This window comes from Paroedura picta, chromosome 3 (genome assembly GCF_049243985.1).
Source record: "Paroedura picta isolate Pp20150507F chromosome 3, Ppicta_v3.0, whole genome shotgun sequence".
Taxonomy (NCBI): Eukaryota; Metazoa; Chordata; class Lepidosauria; order Squamata; family Gekkonidae; genus Paroedura; species Paroedura picta.
This window is the reverse complement of record NC_135371.1, coordinates 15,015,189-15,033,775: the sequence shown is the minus strand read 5'-3', so window position 1 is coordinate 15,033,775 and position 18,587 is coordinate 15,015,189. Positions and strand designations below refer to the sequence as shown.

Below are 18,587 nucleotides of genomic sequence, written 5' to 3'. Positions count from 1 at the left end.
TGGAATCAATGGAGAGTGCCCACACAATCATCTTTTCATTGTGTCAAACCACTAAGCTCATCTCCTGGCTCAAGCAGTTTTAGTTCCCATTCCAGTTAAGCAACACAAGTGGTGGATTTGATCAGTGGACAGTCTAGTCCAGTATCCTCTTCCACAGAATCACAGAGGTGGAAGGGATCATACAGTCCCACCCCCTGCTCAATGAAGGATCCGCCTCAAGCATCCCAGATAAGTATCTGTCTAGCCACTGCTTGAAGACCGCCAGTGAGGGGGAGCCCCCCACCTCCTTAGGCAGCCGACTCCACTGCTGAACTACTCTGACTGTGAAATTCCCCCCCTCTCCGTGTTATCTAGCTGGTCCTGTTCTACAAGTAGTGTAAAAGCCATTACTGCGGGTCCTCTCCTCTGCTGCCAACAGAGATCATCCCTTGCACTCCTCCCAGTGACAACCTTTCAAATACATTTCACATTAAAGGTAAAGGTATCCCCTGTGCAAGCACTGAGTCATGCCTGACCCTTGGGGTGACGCCCTCTAGCGTTTTCTTGCCATTCCCTTCCCCAGTCATTACCGTTTACCCCCCAGCAAGCTGGGTACTCATTTTGCCAACCTCGGAAGGATGGAAGGCTGAGTCAACCTTGAGCTGGCTGCTGGGATCGAACTCCCAGCCTCACGGTCAGAGCTTCAGACAGCATGTCGGCTGCCTTACCACCCTGTGCCACAAGAGGCCCTCCATTTCACATTATGGCCAACCAATTGTCCTGCAGGGCCATCAAACAGAGGAGCCCTGATGTTTCCTCCTAGGCATGGCTAGTCAACCTGTGGTCCTCCAGATGTTAATGGACAACAATTCCCATGAGCACCTGACAGCAAACACTGGCAGGGGCTCATGGGAATTGTAGTCCATGAATATCTGGAGGACCACAGGTTGACTACCCCCGCTCCTAGTCACTGGTTCCCAGATGTTTACTGCCTCTGGACGTGGAGGGTACCTATTTGAATACACAAGAACGCTGATCTTATCAGTTCTGGGAAATAGTAGCCGGGACATTAGTATACAAGGGGGTTAGCAGCAAAGGCCGGGAGGGGGCTGCAGCTCCGTGGAAGAGCCTCTGCTTTGTACACAAAGGGTCCCAATTTCCATCGCCAGTGAAAAGGACAAACAAGGAGGTGATGCTAAAGGCCCTTGCCTGAAAGCTGGGAGAGCCACTGACGACCTAAGTAGACAAGCCGGATCCTGACAGACTGATGCTCTGACTCAGTTAAGGCAGCTTCGTGTGCACTAGCAAAGGCAAATACAGTTTCCCCAAAATAGTACCATGGCCCACAGGAAAGATGTTTGTATGCCGGCAATAACAGCCAGGCCTTTATTGCATAATAATCTGCTTAGAAAGGCCCTCCAAATGGTCGTGAACTTTGGGTTTTATAGCCACAGTGGTTTGGGGATGTAATAACAGTTTTGCTACTTCTCCACTCTCTCTCTCTCTCTCTCTCTCTCTCTGCTAAAAAAGAAAAGAAAGAAACGCTGCATGTGATGTTTCAACAGGGCAGGGCACAAAGTAAAATAAACACGGCCAACCAAGGAACTGCCTAACTGAACAGGATTATAGTTCTCCACGCAAGCAAAGAGCAGAGGTTTTATTCCAACTCTCTCATCACTCCGTCTTTTTTTGGCTCTTGGAGCTTTTTGATGCGCTAATTAGCCCACCCAACCCGGGACGGCCCATCTTGCTCTTCCTTTGGGGCTCTGACCATTTTTAGCCCGAAGAAGAGCTACCTGAAACATGACCTCAGCTTTGCCAAATCTGTGTGCCTTTGTTATTACTAGTTACTCTAGCTCTGTATCTCTTAGCGTTCTGGCAACATGAACAGGACAGTGGAGGAGTGCTCAGAAGTAAGATAATATTCCTAAAACCATGTCTTACCAACAATACCACACTTTTTTTTACACACCCAAAATAGACATGGGGTGAAAGGTACACTGCTCCGTGACATCACAGGCACTAACCAGTACAGACTCATCAGCATGTTCCAGAAACCATTCGCCGACATATGAACATGGTCACTTGGAGAGGATTAGTTTTATACCAGTCAAAATATGTTGCCACTTGAGAGCTGGGAAATTGTGATACCCTAGCAATAAAACTGCTACCCCCCAAAAAAATCTCTCGATGTTCCACAGCAAAGGAGCAACCGTCCACAAAAACACAACTTTCCTCAGTCCAAAATTTACCTCTTTACTAGAACATCTGTTCTGGTTTTGATGCTCTGCATGAACACAGCCCAAAAATCTGACTAAGTTACAGGAGTACTGAACCCAAACCAAAAGGAAATCTGTAGGCTAAATACATTTTTTAAAATATTCATTCATTTGTTTCTTCTTTGTTATGATTTCACAATTTTAATCAACAGAGTTCCAAAAGTTCTATTTTTATATTTTTCCATTTCTTAAACGTGATCAACAATCAAAACGGTATCCCGGGTATTCTGCCCGTTTTCCTGCACCTTCCTCAGTGATTGTTAAACTTAATACTCAATTTTGATTGGATATCACATAGGCTTCTGCTCACAGATTCCTGCCTGTAAGCATTGGGGTCGTACTATAAACTGGCCACGAGTACAGGAGTACAGCACTGTAAATTGAGCAGTTTGGCTAAAAATAAATAATAAACAAACCACCATAAAAGCACCCAAAACACAATGGCATGACCTCATCTTATCCTCTTCTTCCCCAGACTAAACAGCCGTGATGCTTCTGCTTCCCCTTGAACACCCACTCAAATGCTTTTCATCTCTTTTCTTCTTCTCCGATCGGATGTATGACCAAGACCCCAACAGAGCTTTGCTGCTTGGGGGGGGGGGGGTGCTGTGACAACAGTGCATATCCTGTTGTGCACTCTGCTATATTTGCCGTCTGAAAGGTTCACAGTTCTGCCTTATTGCCTCAATTTTCTGCCTAAAGAGACTAAACTTAGGGCACCTGTCAGGACTCATTTTACAGCACAGTTCCAGGAAGATTTACTCCAAAGCAAGTCCTCCTGAGTCTAATGGGCCGTACTCCCTACTAGGAGAGCTTGGGATGACAATCTGGGCCGGGCTGGCAGCCATGGCAACTGGACGCACCTGCATCCTGTCTCGCCTGGTTCCAGCTTCCAAACAGCAATCCTAAAGGAAGTCGGAAGAGGCTGCCGGTCAACGCTGGTTTCCGTTGGGTGTTCTTGTCTGTGTTGGAAACCGCTCGCTCTGCTCATCTGAGACCACTTGCTCGACTTGGATGACGGGACCCTTTTCATGTTTAAAGCTTGCAATCTGGCTGGCCAGGAGGATTGTGTGCATACAGCTATGCCAAACGGCAACTTGAGAGTTAGTCTTTGTGGCGAAGAAGAAGAGGAAGAAGAAGAAGAAGAAGAGGAGGAAGAGGAGGAAGAGGAAGAAGAAGAGGAGGAGGACGAGGAAGAAGAGGAAGAGGAGGAAGAGGAAGAAGAAGTAGAGGAGGAGGAGGAAGGGGAAGAGGAAGAAGAGGAGGAAGAGGAAGGGGATGAAGAAGTCAGTTTTTATATGCCGTTTTCCTCTACCTGAAGGAGCCTCAAAGCGGCTTACTATTGCCTTCCTTTTCCTCTCCACACAATAGATACCTTGTGAGGTAGGTGAGGCTGAAACACTGCACAGAAAGCTAGTGTCTGATCACTCTACAGCCAAAGTTTACAAATCTGCCAAACTACCCAATATTGTACAAATCTTTATACTGATACTTTCTTTGCCTGCACAAACCCAGGCATGCAACCGACCCAGCTTTTTCCCCACCTCTTGGAACGCTGGCTAAACGCACTGGTGCATGACCCGGAACAGACTTACCTGGCTGCTATAGCCTTGTTCCAGTAGGAATCCACAGTCTATGCACTGGCAGCAGCAGAACGTCCACAGGTGAGTCGCTTACATCTGCCGCCAGAAATCTGTTGAGTACCTGGAGTTCAGGCAGCCTTTAAAAAAAAAATTACAACTTTGTAAAGCGATTCTTGTTTTACACATGGGAGACAACCAGTGAACAAAGTGAAATCTGCAACTTAATATGGCAGTTCAGAGATGCACATTGCCACAGAATCACAGAATCGTAGAGTTGGAAGGAGCCATTCAGACCATCTAGTCCATCCCCCTGCTCAACGCAGGATCAGCCCAAAGCATCCTAAAGCATCCAAGAAAAGGATGCCCTTTTTAAAACCGCAAGGTCATAGGGCTCAGCCATGGATCTTGCTGCCTTAAGAGTGAATTAGGCCCTGGAACAAGCCACAGTATCACTGAACAGAGTGTCCCTGGAGCAAGCCAAGTGGGGTAGCCACAGTGCCACTGCAAACCCACTCCACGGGGACACTGACCTCAGGGGCACCAACCACGGGAATTCACTCACCCACTGCTCCCTGCCATAAAGTAGGATGACTGTCAAGGAACAGTGATTATCATGGTGGTTGCTGGATCTGAGCCAAGTGATCCCTGAAGCACTGGGATTGTTCCTGGCCATTGACTTTGCTTTGAGAGCCAGTTTGGTGTAGTGGTGAGGAGTGCGGACTTCTAATCTGGCATGCCAGGTTCGATTCTGCACTCCCCCACATGCAGCCAGCTGGGTGACCTTGGGCTCCCCACAGCACTGAGAAAGCTGTTCTGACAGAGCAGTAATATCAGGACTCTCTCAGCCTCACCCACCTCACAGGGAGAGGAATGGGAAGGTGACTGTAAGCCGCTTTGAGCCTCCTTCGGGTAGAGAAAAGCGGCATATAAGAACCAACTCTTCTTCTTCTTCTTCTTACTCCTGACCACTAGTGGCCCTGTCTAGGGCACTGCCCCCCCTCCAGGGGACATTTCCCTATCAGTGAAATGGCCAGTTCACCCCTATTCTTTCGTTAGACCTGCTTTGTTCTCCTTTCTTCCCTTCTTGATGCAGCAAAAAGAGTTCCCGTTTTGGTCAACAGAATGCTGGGGGAGGAATTGAGGGGATTCCCGGAGAAGCTGGCAGGAGCAGGCATAGCTGTGTGCTCAGCCTTGTCCATTTTTGAGGGAATCTAACAGCAGATGTCTAGATCCTAGCCAAGGAGCAACTTGGAGACCAACAGGCGTTTCAGAGGATAAGCTTTTGAGAGTCAAGGCTTCGTCACTATCTGACACAGGGCTCTGGGACGCTCAAAAGTTTACACCCCTGAAAATGGTGTTGTCCTGCAAAGTTCCTCTTGGACTTGAATCCAGCTGTTCTTCTGCAGGCTGACCTTTTGCCCTCAGAAGCTATCTTAACAGTAGACAAGCAGAGGAAGGTTAGGAGAACTTTTTTGGGTCTGTTTGGAAAGGTAAACAAGATTGAGAATACGTCTTTCTCCCTTGCCGGAGAAAGAAAATTCAAGGATTATTTGCACAAACTTGCGTAAGAAGCGCAGCCTGACATGTATGCAGACTGTACTTTTGAAAAGTGTTAAATAGGTTTGCTCTTTCTTACACGTGTGGATTACTTCCCCCTTTTTGTCTCCTTCACTGATTACATTGTTTACTTAGCTTTAGCTATTCAGGATATGCATTGAATATGGCCACACAGTCAGTTTCCAAACAAGAATTTAGTACGGTTCAGAATGCAATATCCAGATTTTAAAAAAAAATTTATTGGCTGGTTGGCTGTTTGGACTGTCCTCCCGACGAGCCAACTAGCATGTTTAATTTTTAAAAATCCAAGCTTCTAGCCAGCTTGTGTAGTGGTTAGGAGCGCGGAATTCTAATCTGGCAAGCTCGGTTTGATTCCGCGCTCCTCCACATGTAGCCAACTGGTTGACCTTGGACTCACTACAGTACTGATAAAGCTGTTCTGACTGAGCATTAACATCACGGCTCTCTCAGCCTCACCTCCCTCACAGGGTGCTGTTGTCGGGAGAAGAAAGGGAAGGTGATTGTAAGGCGCTTTGAGACGCCTTCGGGTAGAGAAAAGCAGAATATAAGAACCAATTCTTCTTCTTCTTCAGTAATATCAGGGCTCTCTCAGCCTCACCTCCCTCATAGGGTGTCTGTTGTGGGGAGAGGAAAGGGAAGGCCATTGTAAGCCGCTTTGAAACTCCTTCGGGTAGAGAAAAGTGGCATATAACAGCCAACTCTTCTTCTTCTAGTCCTTAGCACAGTGAACTTTTAAAAAAATGACCTCAGAAGATGAAGGGAAGGAGATCAGCATATCTTAGAGTCTTACCAATCTGATTAGTGTGCAAAGAACAGAATGTTAGACAAAACAAAGGAATGATCCAGCCTTAACATAAGCACTTCCTAGTTCTTGTTGATTTTAGTTCCAGAAATTTCAACATGTGCTTAATTCCATAAAACCAGCAATGCTTAAAAGTGCTTCATTTTTATGGGGTTGTGTGCCAAACACACATTTGCATAGATTTTTTAAAAACTTTGCATGCTTTATTGCAATCTAATTAATAACGCGGCCAGTTTTAGCACCAAACACATACAACTATGCCTGCAGGTGACCGCTTTTTGATTTTATCGTTTCTTATTAAGTCTGCAAAATGAGATCGATTAATCTTTAAAAAAAAATGACCCAAAAGGTGTCCCAGATTGATTAGGCAACTGCTTTATATTACCGTAATACAAGTAATTATACAAACTGCATTCTCTCACGTGAGCTAAAAACAAGAACGCGCCTTTCTCCTTTAGTGCCATGACTTTCTTTTATGCAAATATATGCAGATCTAATCAATTACGTTAACCACTAAATTAAAACACACAGCATTCATCAACGAGGATAACTTGAAGCAGATGATAATCCCGCTGCCTACGCGTTCTGGCCCATTAGCAAACCACGAATGAAGATGTATTAGCCAGACAGGTGACTGAAAGAACTGCCCTAAGGGAAATTTAACACTCTCTTAAGCCCAGTGACTCCACTGGATGTGTAACGCTGTTTAGGGTAGCACAGCAAAAGTCACTTTAGATCAGGGGTAGTCAACCTGTGGTCCTCCAGATGTCCATGGACTACAATTCCCATGAGCCCCTGCCAGCAGGGGCTCATGGGAATTGTAGTCCATGGACATCTGGAGGACCACAGGTTGACTACCCCTGCTTTAGATGGCAAAGCGTCCATCAGATCTTATGGGTGGCCACAGCTGGCTCCTAGACATTGTCATTCTAAGCAGAGTTTACGTCTTTCTAAGTCCACTTCAGTCAATGGTCTTAGAAGGGTGTAGTTGTGCACGGGATTCCACTTTGAGGCGTCCCTTTTCCTTTTCAGCATCTCCAAGAGACAAGCTTTTAACTGCTCCAAAAATGTGCTCTACGGCGGGTTCCAACTCCTCGCTCCTCCTGCCCCGTCCCGTTCCCCACCCCACCCTGCTGCTAGTCCAAGGCATGCTCCCCAGGACAACAATGAGTCCTGGAATTCTGAGGGCTGCAGCTCAGGGAAAGGGCCTCTGCTTTGCAAACAGAAGGTCCCAGGTTCAATCCCCGGCATCTCCACTGAAAAGGATCAGATGCTCTGCCTGCATCCCAGAGAGTCTACAGCAGCAGTACTGACCCTGATGGGCCAATGGTCTGATTCACTACCAGGTAGCTTCATGTATGTATGTCATGCTTACCATCTGGACGGCCGGGGCTTCATTTCTCTTCTCCGTCAATGCACCTCAAGCTACAAAGACACAAGATGCAGAATGTGAAAATGGTGTCTTAAGGGAAGCAAATTCTCCTCCGGCCAGCAGCTCGGGCTTGCCTGCTTCTACCTGGCTCCTGCTCCTTTCATGAGTGTCCCAAAGCGAGAATTTTATCAGGTGTCATGCTGGCCATCAAATGTCTAAAAGAGGGGTGGGTGGAAATATGTCGTAGTGATTTGAGTGCTGGGCTAGGATCTGGAAGATCGAATCCCCACTCTGCTGGCTGGGTCTCACTTGGTTGTTGTGAGGCTCAAACGGAGGAAAGGGGAGCAATTGTAAGATGATTTGGGTCCTCATTGGGGAAAGAGTACAAAACAGGTAAACTGATTAGAATTGTGCCTTTAACAGAAGCCCAACCCACTGAAATGTAGCCAGAGGTGAGATTTTCCCCCAGTTACTGGTATTTATTGATTAATTTGATGTTTATTCCACCCCTCCCATATGCCAGGAAAAACTCTGCTCTATTAAATTTCTGAATATCAGCCAGCCGTTAAAAGTCCAGGGAGCTAGTAATAGGGAGACCAATAACAGGAAGACCAGATCTCTGGCTACCGCCCCACCTGGCCTCCTGCTTAATGGGAGACCTCCCAGCTTCAGTGCTCATTGCTACCCAAAAGCAGCGTCATACCGGCAGTCTGTTCTATCAAATACTGATGTGACATAACTTCCGGGTATTCACCCCCAAGTAATCCCAGAATCATAGAGTTGGAAGGGGCTTCCTGGGTCATCTAGTCCAACCCCCTGCAATTTGTAGGACACTCACAACCCCATCGCTCATCCACTGTCACCTGCCAACCCCATGAACCTTCACATCAGCCTCTCCGACAGATGGTTATCCAGGCTCTGTTTAAAAATTTCTAAAGATGGAGAGCCCACCACCTCCCGAGGAAGCCTGTTCCACTGAGTCAGGAACTTCTTCCGGATGTTTAGACGGAATTTCTTTTGAATTAATTTCATCTCGTTGGTCCTGGTCTGTCCCTCCAGGGCAAGCAAGAACAAGTCTACTCCACCCTCTACATGGCAGCCTTTTAAATACTTGAAGATGGTTATCAGATCCCTTCTCAGGGATCTTGATGTCACATCGATGGCCATCCCCCCCACCCCTCCACAGAAAGTCAGCAAAGGAAAGTGACAAGACAACAAATAGCCTGATCTGCAGCTACTAATAATTCTGATGGAAGGACACTTTTACAAGGGGTTTGCTGAGGACCAATCCTGTTTCCCCTTTCTAAACAGTCTGCTGTCACCGATATCTGTCATCCACACCGGCTTTTAGAATCAGAAGGGAGTAGTACCATGCAGACGCTTGGGTTTAGTTCACATGCAACCAGATTTCCTAGCCTCTAAACCAGTGGTTCTCAACCTTCCTAATGCCGCGACCCTTTAATACAGTTCCTCATGTTGCGGTGACCCCCAGCCATAAAATTATGTAAGGGTTCTTTCACAGAAATTAAATCGAAACTGACCAACGCCGTGAAGATCCATTGTTCAGGATTGTATATAAATTGTTTTTTTTTCCGGGGTTTCTCAGTTCAGTTCTGCTTCTTGTCCCACCATGCTGCTTTCACTCTTTTTCCACTGCTCCAGACAAATGAACGCTCTATCTCAATCTACCCTGCAAGGCTGTTGTTTGGATGGCGCCCCCCTCCCCGGCCAAGCTGTTTGCCCTCCCGCAACCCCTGTGGAAGGCTCATTCGACCCCCAAAGGGGTCCCGACCCCCAGGCTGAGAACCACTGCTCTAAACTATAGGCACTAAAGGAACCTTCTTCTCTGGTCAATTTGGAAAACCTCAGCCTGTAGCACTCGAGGGGTTTTTTCACCCTTGAGCAAAGCAATTCTTACTGTGGTCTGTTTTGCAAAGCTAAAATTAGAAAAGATTCCGACAAGGGACCTTAGGCTGGCATACCAACCCGAAGTATAAAGTAGTATGACCACCACATCAAGGAAGGCACCCGGGACGGTGGTGGATGTAGCTATGTGGCACAAGGCCTTGCTTGACCCAGATGTGCGTGGGGGAGGAGGGGGCTAACCACAGCGCGAGCGGCTCCTTGGAGGAAGGGTGGGATAAAAATGTTATAAAAGTATGAATTCATGATTGATACATTCCTCCCGTTCCAGCTGCCGGCACCAGAGCCACTAGAAAACCAGAATGGTGTCCTGCTTACAGGAACAGAGAGAACAGGCTCCAATCCCTACTGCCATGGGAGATTTCTGTGTGGTCTTGGGCCAGTCACAGGGTTGTTGAGGACACAATGGAAGAGAAAAACATAACCCAACATGGGTCTCCATGGAGGAGGAAGAGGAGGAAGAAGAAGACACAATTAGAATAGCAATTGTCTATGGTTGAGTCAAGGCTATGGTCTTCCCAGTTGCAATGTATGGCTGTGAAAGTTGGACCATAAGGAAGGCCGAGCATCAAAGAATTCTGGCTTTGGAACTCTGTTGCTGGAGAAGACTCTTGCGAGTCCCTTGGACTGCAAGGCGAACAAACCAGTCAGTCCTAGAGGAGATCAGCCCTGCCTGCTCCTTAGAAGGCCAGATCCTGAAGATGAAGCTCAAATACTTTGGCCACCTCATGAGAAGGAAGGACTCCCTGGAGAAGAGCCTGATGCTGGGAGCGATTGAGGGCAAAAGAAGAAGGGGGCGACAGAGAATGAGGTGGCTGGATGGAGTCACTGAAGCAGTCGGTGCAAACTTAAACGGACTCCGGGGAATAGTAGAGGACAGGAAGGCCTGGAGGATCATTGTCCATGGGGTCGCGAGGGGTCGGACACGACTTCGCACCTAACAAAAACAAATGGTTGAGGCCGGCATGGTGAGGAAGATCTGATAGGCCGCCCAGTGTTAAGAGCATAAGCACCCACTTTGTGATCTGCGCTCCCTCCTCCCACTCCTGTACTAGATGATGATGATGATGATGATGATGATGATGATGATGATGATTTGATTTGTTTCCCGCCACTCCCTTACGGCTCGTGGCGGGTTACAGTGTCTTAAAATCCCCATTAAAACCCCATTAAAAGACATAAAACATTACCAACATTTTTGGGGAGTTAGTGGGTTGTAGACTGTCATGGTTTTTAAATGTTTTAGGAGTCTGTTTCTGTATTTGGATGAATGTCCAGAATTGTTTTAATGGGGTTTTAATGGGGCTTTTAACACGTACAATTGTAACCCGCCACGAGCCAGTTATGGGAGTGGCGGGCAATAAGTCAAAACAATAAACAATAAATAGACTTGGTTTTTATACTCCGCTTTCTACTACCCGAAGGAGTCTCAAATCGGCTTACAGTTGCCTTGCCTTTCTCTCCCCACAACAGAGACCCTGTGAGGGAGGTGGGGCTGAGAGAGCTCTGCGAGAAACTGTGACTAGCTCAAGGTCATCCAGCAGGCTTTATGTGGAGGAACGGGGAATCAAACCCGTTCTCCAAATCAGACTCCGCCGCTCTTAGCCATTCCACCACACTGGCTCAATACCACACTGGGAGAAAGACAGGTTTCAGCAGTAAGCAAATAAACCAACACTGAACCCCCACAGGATGCTGCCTTACAGCGAGTCAGGCCATGGGCCCATCAAGGCCAGGATGGTTTGCCCGACTCAGTGGCACTTCAAGGTCTCAAGATAAGATATTGCTTCCTCCCTGATCTTTCTGGCTGGAAATGACAGAGTCTGAACATGGGCCTCCTGCTCTCCCACTCAGCCTTGGCCTCTCTCGCTGGAGAAGAGTCATATACGACCCCTCAGGATGAGTATTAACTCAAAAATGGATCCTGGCCATCAGTTCATGGAAGAAGATTTACCAAGAGCCAGGAATGATGCTGTGATGATTAAAAATACTGTGCCTCAGATTAACGCAGCACTTCTCAACTCTTTTATGGTTGAGAGGCCCCTGAGAAATTCTTCAGGCTTCAAGAAACCCCAGAAATGGTGCAATTGTGCAGAATATGGTTGGGAAACATAGAGGTACACGCCCACATAGGGCCTCTCCCCTTCTCACCTCCTCCAGGCCCATCATTGGCCATTTTGGGAGAGGGGAAGCGGGTCAACATGTCCATATATGGTCGTAAAGGTATCCCCTGTGCCATGTCTGACCCTTGGGGTGACGCCCTCTAGTGTTTTCATGGCAGACTCGATACGGGGTGGTTTGCCAGTGCCTTCCCCAGTCATTACCGTTTACCCCCCAGCAAGCTGGGTACTCATTTTACCGACCTCGGAAGGCTGAATCAACCTTGAGCCAGCTGCTGGGATTGAACTCCTAGCCTCATGGACAGAGCTTCAGACTGCATGTCTGCTGCCTTTACCACTCTGCGCCACAAGAGGCCCCTATATATGGTCATATCACCTGATAAATGTTTAGCACATTTAAAATATGTATAAAACATCAATTCCCCAGGAAACCCTTCCGGGGCCCTCAAGAAACCCCAGGGTTTCACAAAAGCCTGGTTGAGAAAGCCTGGATTAATGGCTGGCAGGGGCAAATGTTAGGGTACAGATGCCCCGCCAGTCAGCATCCCAAGGCACAAAGCTGGCCAGGAGCACAAGAGGGAATGTGCTGAACTAGAAGGACTCTGGGTTTGATGTGACATGTCAGGAAGGGATTAGAAATCAAATAGCCAGCATCCCAATGCTTTTACATAAATCTATACTGCAGATCCATTTGGAATAGTGCCCACAGTTTTGGAAGCTCCACTTCACAGAAGATGCATAGAGCTGGAGAAGACATAGCAATGGCAACCAAAATGATGGTGCTGGAACACCTTCAAAGAATAATCGTAGAATAATGGAAGGGACCTCCTGGGTCATCTAGTTCAACCCCCCTTTTCATTGCAAGGAAAGGTAGAAATGGGGTGGGGTTTTTTATTGGTGGTGGTTAGAAAAGGACTAGAGGGGGCCAACCAGGACTTATGGGAGAAGAACATTTCTTCTTTCCCTGCCAGTCTCTACCTTCTCTTGGTTTCCTTCCCTCACATCCCCACAAGACACTTCTGTCCTGCATGCCCTTCCCCACCTGGGTTTCCCCACTTCTGCCCACTCTGACTCCCACTCTCCTCACCCCTTCCCTTCCCTTCCCCCCTTCCAATGTTGGGCACTATTTGGGGTTGTTCCACCCAAAGTGGTTTATTTTATAACACCTGTCACTGTTCCATTTGGTGGGTCAGGCCATCCCCTTTGTTCTTGAAAATCTTTGATGTGGAACACATCTTTTGCTGCACCCCCTGAAACGGAAATGGCTACAGACATGATGTTCATAGTCCCACCTCAGGGAGCGCACCCGAAGAGGCAGGGAGGCAGCCGGCAACAGTGGCAGCAGAGCAGCGAGACCCAGTGCTGAGCCCCACTCGGTACTCTGCCACCGCCGCTGCCTGTTTTCTGAGGCCGGTCCTTGAAACGGTTAAGCATCTTCATTATGCTGCGTGTTAATTTACTGCCCGCCCTCTACCTCTGTGTAATGGTTGAGAAAATTCCGTTCCATTGTATCTGATGAAGTGTGCATGCACACAAAAGCTTATACCTTGAATAAAGCTTGGTTGGTCTTAAAGGTGCCCCTGGACTCAAACTCCGTTCAGCCATCAGCTTAGATTGCTTTAAGGAAGGACCAGAAAATGTCTTGATGGCTAAGTGGAACCCCCATTTTAAGATGCAAAATATCTGTGAGCAGACCAGACCCAGGGGAAGGGTGTTTTTTTGTGTGTGTCCCAGAGTCAGTCACCACTGCAAACAGGATCCTGCACACAGTGAACCTTTGGCCAAACCTTTGGCCAAACCTTACGATCCAGCAAAGCAATTTTCACGTTCAGCGCTCACAGTTCAAGCCGATCCCAGGACGCTGCCTATCTGGTGCAGAAGCTCGGGGCATTCAGCACCAAGTCCTTTGCAGGCACACCAAATAGCATGTTGTTGTTTTTTTTTGGGGGGGGGAGCCCAGGCTAGGCTGATCCGGTGAAAAAATAAAGGAGCATTATTCTTGCCCATGTCAAGTTTTGGCGAGTCATCTGCTTCACCTTTCCGAAACAAGGCCGGAGGCAGAAGACATCCTCAGCTCTGTCGCCCCTAGGGCAGAGGACTCAAGCTGGCATGGTGGCAGTCTCCCAAGCTTTCTTTGAACAAACGAGAATAAAAATGTTTTGTTCTCATTAAAGGCAAAATAGAGCTGCATTCCTGATTGGTGAGTAACGTCTCTGCCTCCCGAGTTAAGCTCCCAGAAAGCTGTGGCAGGTTGGAACCGTTTCCAGTCCAGCCCACGCAACCTTCCCAGCTCCTGAGCCTTTAGGTACTCCGCAGAAGCGGGGCACTCTTCCACACCGCTCTGTACACGGCTCCCCAAAACAGAGAAAGGATTCTTGTTTTCAGACTGCCCAATGGGGCGTGAGAGGCCAACTGGAGGAGTTTGGGGCATGCAGTTCCCCAGTAGGGCGCACTGGCTGAGTGGGAGAGCGTCTGCTTTGCATGCCAAAGGTCTCAGGTTCAATCCCTGGCATCGCCAATTAAAATGACCAGCTGTCAGGGGATGGGAAAGACTTCCGCGAGAGACTCTGGCCATCCATGGCCAGCCAGAGCAGAAAATACCAACTTTGATAAACCCTCACTTGATAGAAAGCAGCTTCGTGTGTTTAATAGAGCTCATGGGTTTCCCGGTTGTTGTCCCTGCCAGGAATATAAACAGGCATTTTCAAAGTTCCTTTTTAAACCTTCGGGGAATCCTTTTTTGCATCGACTTGTCTGCTGAGGAAGACCTGAGCATCTCCTGTGGGACCCCTGTACCTTCCTGGGCATGTTCTAGGATGCCCATTCTGTTTAGGCACATTAGCAACCAGGAATATTCAGCCTCCACGTGTACACAGGACAGGCTCCATGAAGGTCAGTTGGTAGTGCACCTGCTTCACGTGCACATGGCGCCAAGTTTAGTTTTTCACTATAGCTCCCTATGAATTGACAGCATGCCCTAGATCAGGGTCCTCAACAGTGTCCATGGCCGGATGATGCCCACCAACACTTATTTCTGGTGTCCACCAAGTAGTTTTTTAGAAAATAGGACTTTTCCCCAAAAAGCTTCTGACAGGTTATTGGAGATTTGACTGCTCATTGGAAAGCCAGCTTCGTGTACTGGTTAGGAGTGCGGAATTCTAATCTGGCAAGCCGGGTTTGATTCCGCTTTCCCCCCACATGCAGCCAGCTGGATAACCTTGGGCTCGCCACAGCACTGATAAAGCTGTTCTGACTGAGCAGGAATATCAGGCCTCACTCAGCCTCACCCACCTCACAGGGTGTCTGTTGTGGGGAGACGAAAGGGAAGACAATTAGAAGCTGCTTTGAGACTCCTTCTTGTAGAGAAAAGTGGCATATAAGAACCAACTCTTCTTCTTCAGTAATATCAGGGCTCTCTCAGCCTCACCTCCCTCACAGGGTGTCTGTTGTGAGGAGAGGAAAGGGAAGGCGATTGTAAGCCACTTACTTCGGGTAGAGAAAAGCGGCATATAAGAACCAATTCTTCTTCTTTTTCATTGGCTATGCAGATTTTTTTAACATGTTGCTTTGGCAGGAGCTGCTTTGGCAGGCCGTCATGCGCTATCAGAATTACAAAGGTGTCCACAGACGCAGACCCTCTGTTTGTTGCAGAGGAAAGATTAACAGTGGTGAGCAAGCGGTCTTCCACAGAAGCTTCCAAGGCATTCCAGGGCTCCCTGGTCCACAGTTCACAACCTACGGATCCAGAGCTCGGGTTCTGCAGAACTTATCTGCATTAGCTTTCAGGGGGAATGGGCCACGTTGCAATGCCCAGCTCACCTCTGGCAAAGATTTCCTTCCCCACCGGCAGAACTGCATAAGAACCGTGAATGAAGGTGAAACATTCCAGGACATTAGGATCCGCAAACAGAAGCGAAGTTATCGGTCTTCAAATAAAACGCATCCCGCCGAGATTAGGCGAGTGGACAGATCAGTTTTACAGCACTACAAGACGTTAAGTTATTCATCACCTGTGCCTCGAGTTTGTTTAAACTGTAGCTTCGCTCTCTTTGTTTGCTCTGCAGTAAACCTTCTTCATTGCCTCTCTGACGAATCCTGGAAATCTGACAAATCTTTGGAATCGCCTAATCCTCTGACGATGCTTCTAGGTGTCCTCAAGCTCAGCGGTAGTCAACCTGTGGTCCTCCAGATGTCCATGGACTACAATTCCCATGAGCCCCTGCCAGCAACCGCTGGCAGGGGCTCATGGGAATTGTAGTCCATGGACATCTGGAGGACCACAGGTTGACTACCCCTCTTCAAGCCCATTTAGCGGCAAACTTGTAGTATCACCACACCAGTTTAGTGTGGCCTTTCCCAATGACACCCTGTCATTGTTACCAGTTTGGGAGTGAGTGAGAATTTTCTTTGCGATCCCTGCAACGCTCACCAGACGACACTGCACTGGCCGGATATGAAACCGGCTTGGCCTCTGAGATGTAGAGATGCTCTTTGACTTGACCAGGGCTAAAACTGGCTTCCTCTGCTCTAATAATGTTAAAAAAAAACAAAGGGAAGGAGGCTCTAAATCTCCCCTTCCCTTTTTATGCCCACGAGAAAACGCCTCACGACATCCGTTCGCAGAGCTTCCTACAACGGCAGGCAGCAGATGGGCCTCGAAGCCATCTGTGATATGAGCAATTAGCGTGAATGCCAGGAGGAGAGAGTTTCCCGGCTGACAACATGGACAAGTTATTTCCAGGGGAGAAGCAGCTGAGTTCCAATGGGCCCAGGCAGGCATTTCACACCCGGGCCGCCAACACTCGCTCTCCGCCTCCGGGAAGGATTTGCTCCCACTCTCTGCCCCAGCAGCAGCAACGCCTAGCCGCCAGCAGACAAAGGGTCTTTCTCCTAAGCGCCTCGCTCAAGGGGGCGGCTGAAGGCACAATGGTGCAAACCAACCTTGGCTCACTGGCTCCAGTTTCTCCTAGGCCAGTGAGCAAAGCAGCTGAGGGCATCCGCCAGAAGGACTGCCAGCCCTCCAGCCTCCTCCAGACACACAAACACTGGCACTATCTGAGACAGGGGTAGTCAAAGTGCGGCTTTCTAGAGGTCCGTGGACTACACTTCCCATGAGCCCCTGCCAGCAGGGACTCATGGGTATTGTAGTCCGTGGACCTCTGGAGCAGTGGTCCCCAACCTTTTTATCACCGGGGATCACTCAATGCCAGGGACCACTCACCGGGGACCACTCAGCGCTGGGGACCGCTCACCGGGGACCACTCAACGCCTTTTACTGAGGCCCAGTGGGGGGGGAGTTTACTCCTCTACTCTCAACCACTGCCCTAACGCTCTCTGATCGCTATGGTAATGTTTAAACATCCCTTCAAAATAAGATACAGACACGCCACAACAATGAAGTCTGTTGTAAAGGGCTGGGGGGGATGAAGTAAAGGGCCAGGGGGGGGGGGGGGAAGGCGTCCTTCAGGGCCCACCTCCCATTAGTCAAAGGACCACATGTGGTCCGTGGCCCACAGGTTGGGGATCGCTACTCTGGAGGACCGCAGTTTGACTACCCCTGAATTCTGAGAGAAGGAGTCACAGGGACAGAGCCCAACCTAGGTCACCCAGAAACAGCTAAAGCACTTAATCCGCGCCAGGGTGGCCACACACACACACAGAAGCACTCTGAAGGGGGGCACACATCGCAGACCGCTTTGCTAAGCTCTTAGACAGCATAGCTGCCCTGCTCGCCCCTTCCCCCACCAAATAATGAGCATTAAGATGCACAAAGCAAAATATTCCACCGGATTAATTTCTCTTGGTTGCATGCAAACATCTGGGCCTATGCAGGTAGAAACATGGTAGCTACTCTGCAGTTGGTCGGCAAACACGCTTGCTGAATTAATGGGTGCAGTTATAGTTAAATCAGTTACAATTTAGAAACTAAAAAAAATCTCTCAAGCAGCCAATGCAGTGTCGGGTGCATGAGCAACAAGGAGACTTGGGTTCAAATCCTAGTTTTGTCACGATGCTTGTCAGATGACCCTGGGGCAAATTCTGGTGTGGTGGTTAGGAGTGCGGACTTCTAATCTGGCATGCCAGGTTCGATTCTGCACTCCCCCACATGCAGCCAGCTAGGTGACCTTGGGCTCACCACAGCACTGAGAAAGCTGTTCTGAGTGAGCAGTGATATCAGAGCTCTCTCAGCCTCACCTCCCTCACAGGGTGTCTGTTGTAGTGAGAGGAATGGGAAGGCGACTGTAAGCCGCTTTGAGCCTCCTTCGGGTAGAGAAAAGCAGCATATAAGAACCAACTCTTCTTCTTCTTCGTCTCTCTCACTCAATCTAGCCTACGTCACAGGATTGTTGCGAACATAAAACGAAGCAAGGAGAACCACTTACACTGCTCTGAGCTTCGTGGCTGAAGGGTAGCTAAAAATATACTAATCAGAGAAGCATGCTTTTTTTTTAAGTACTTGGTCCACTTTAACTATTCACTGGAAGCCTAAGGAAAGGAGGGCTGTTCTTGCAAAAATAATAAGTTATTGGCTAAGAATTATGAGCACTCCTTTGCCAGAAGTTGAGGTGCACTAATCTGAGGAGGGGGAAGCCTCTCAATCCCCTGCGACGGTGGTGGCCAAACTAATAGCTCTCCAGATGTCCATGGACTACAATTACTATAAACCCCTGCTAGCATGCTGGCAGGGGCTCATGGTCATTAAAAGGTAAAGGTATCCCCTGTGCAAGCACCGAGTCATGTCTGACCCTTGGGGTGACGCCCTCTAGCGTTTTCATGGCAGACTCAATACGGGGTGGTTTGCCAGTGCCTTCCCCAGTCATTACCGTTTACCCCCCCAGCAGCAAGCTGGGTACTCATTTTACCGACCTCGGAAGGATGGAAGGCTGAGTCAACCTTGAACCGGCTGCTGGGATCAAACTCCCAGCCTCATGGGCAAAGCTTTCAGACGGC

The 18,587-nt window shown here is 48.5% G+C and overlaps 1 protein-coding gene across 6 annotated transcripts in view; it reads right to left on the bottom strand.

The window, feature by feature from the left end:
* Positions 1–18,587, bottom strand: part of PLXNB1 (plexin B1) — a 165,498-nt gene that overhangs the window by 86,131 nt on the left and 60,780 nt on the right. For all 6 annotated transcript variants that reach the window (XM_077324828.1, XM_077324827.1, XM_077324826.1 and 3 more), the window contains 2 exons: positions 7,597–7,646; positions 3,854–3,978 (listed from right to left, as the gene is read on the bottom strand). The gene's annotated coding sequence lies outside the window, so the exon portion shown is untranslated. The remainder of the gene's footprint in view (positions 1–3,853; positions 3,979–7,596; positions 7,647–18,587) is intronic.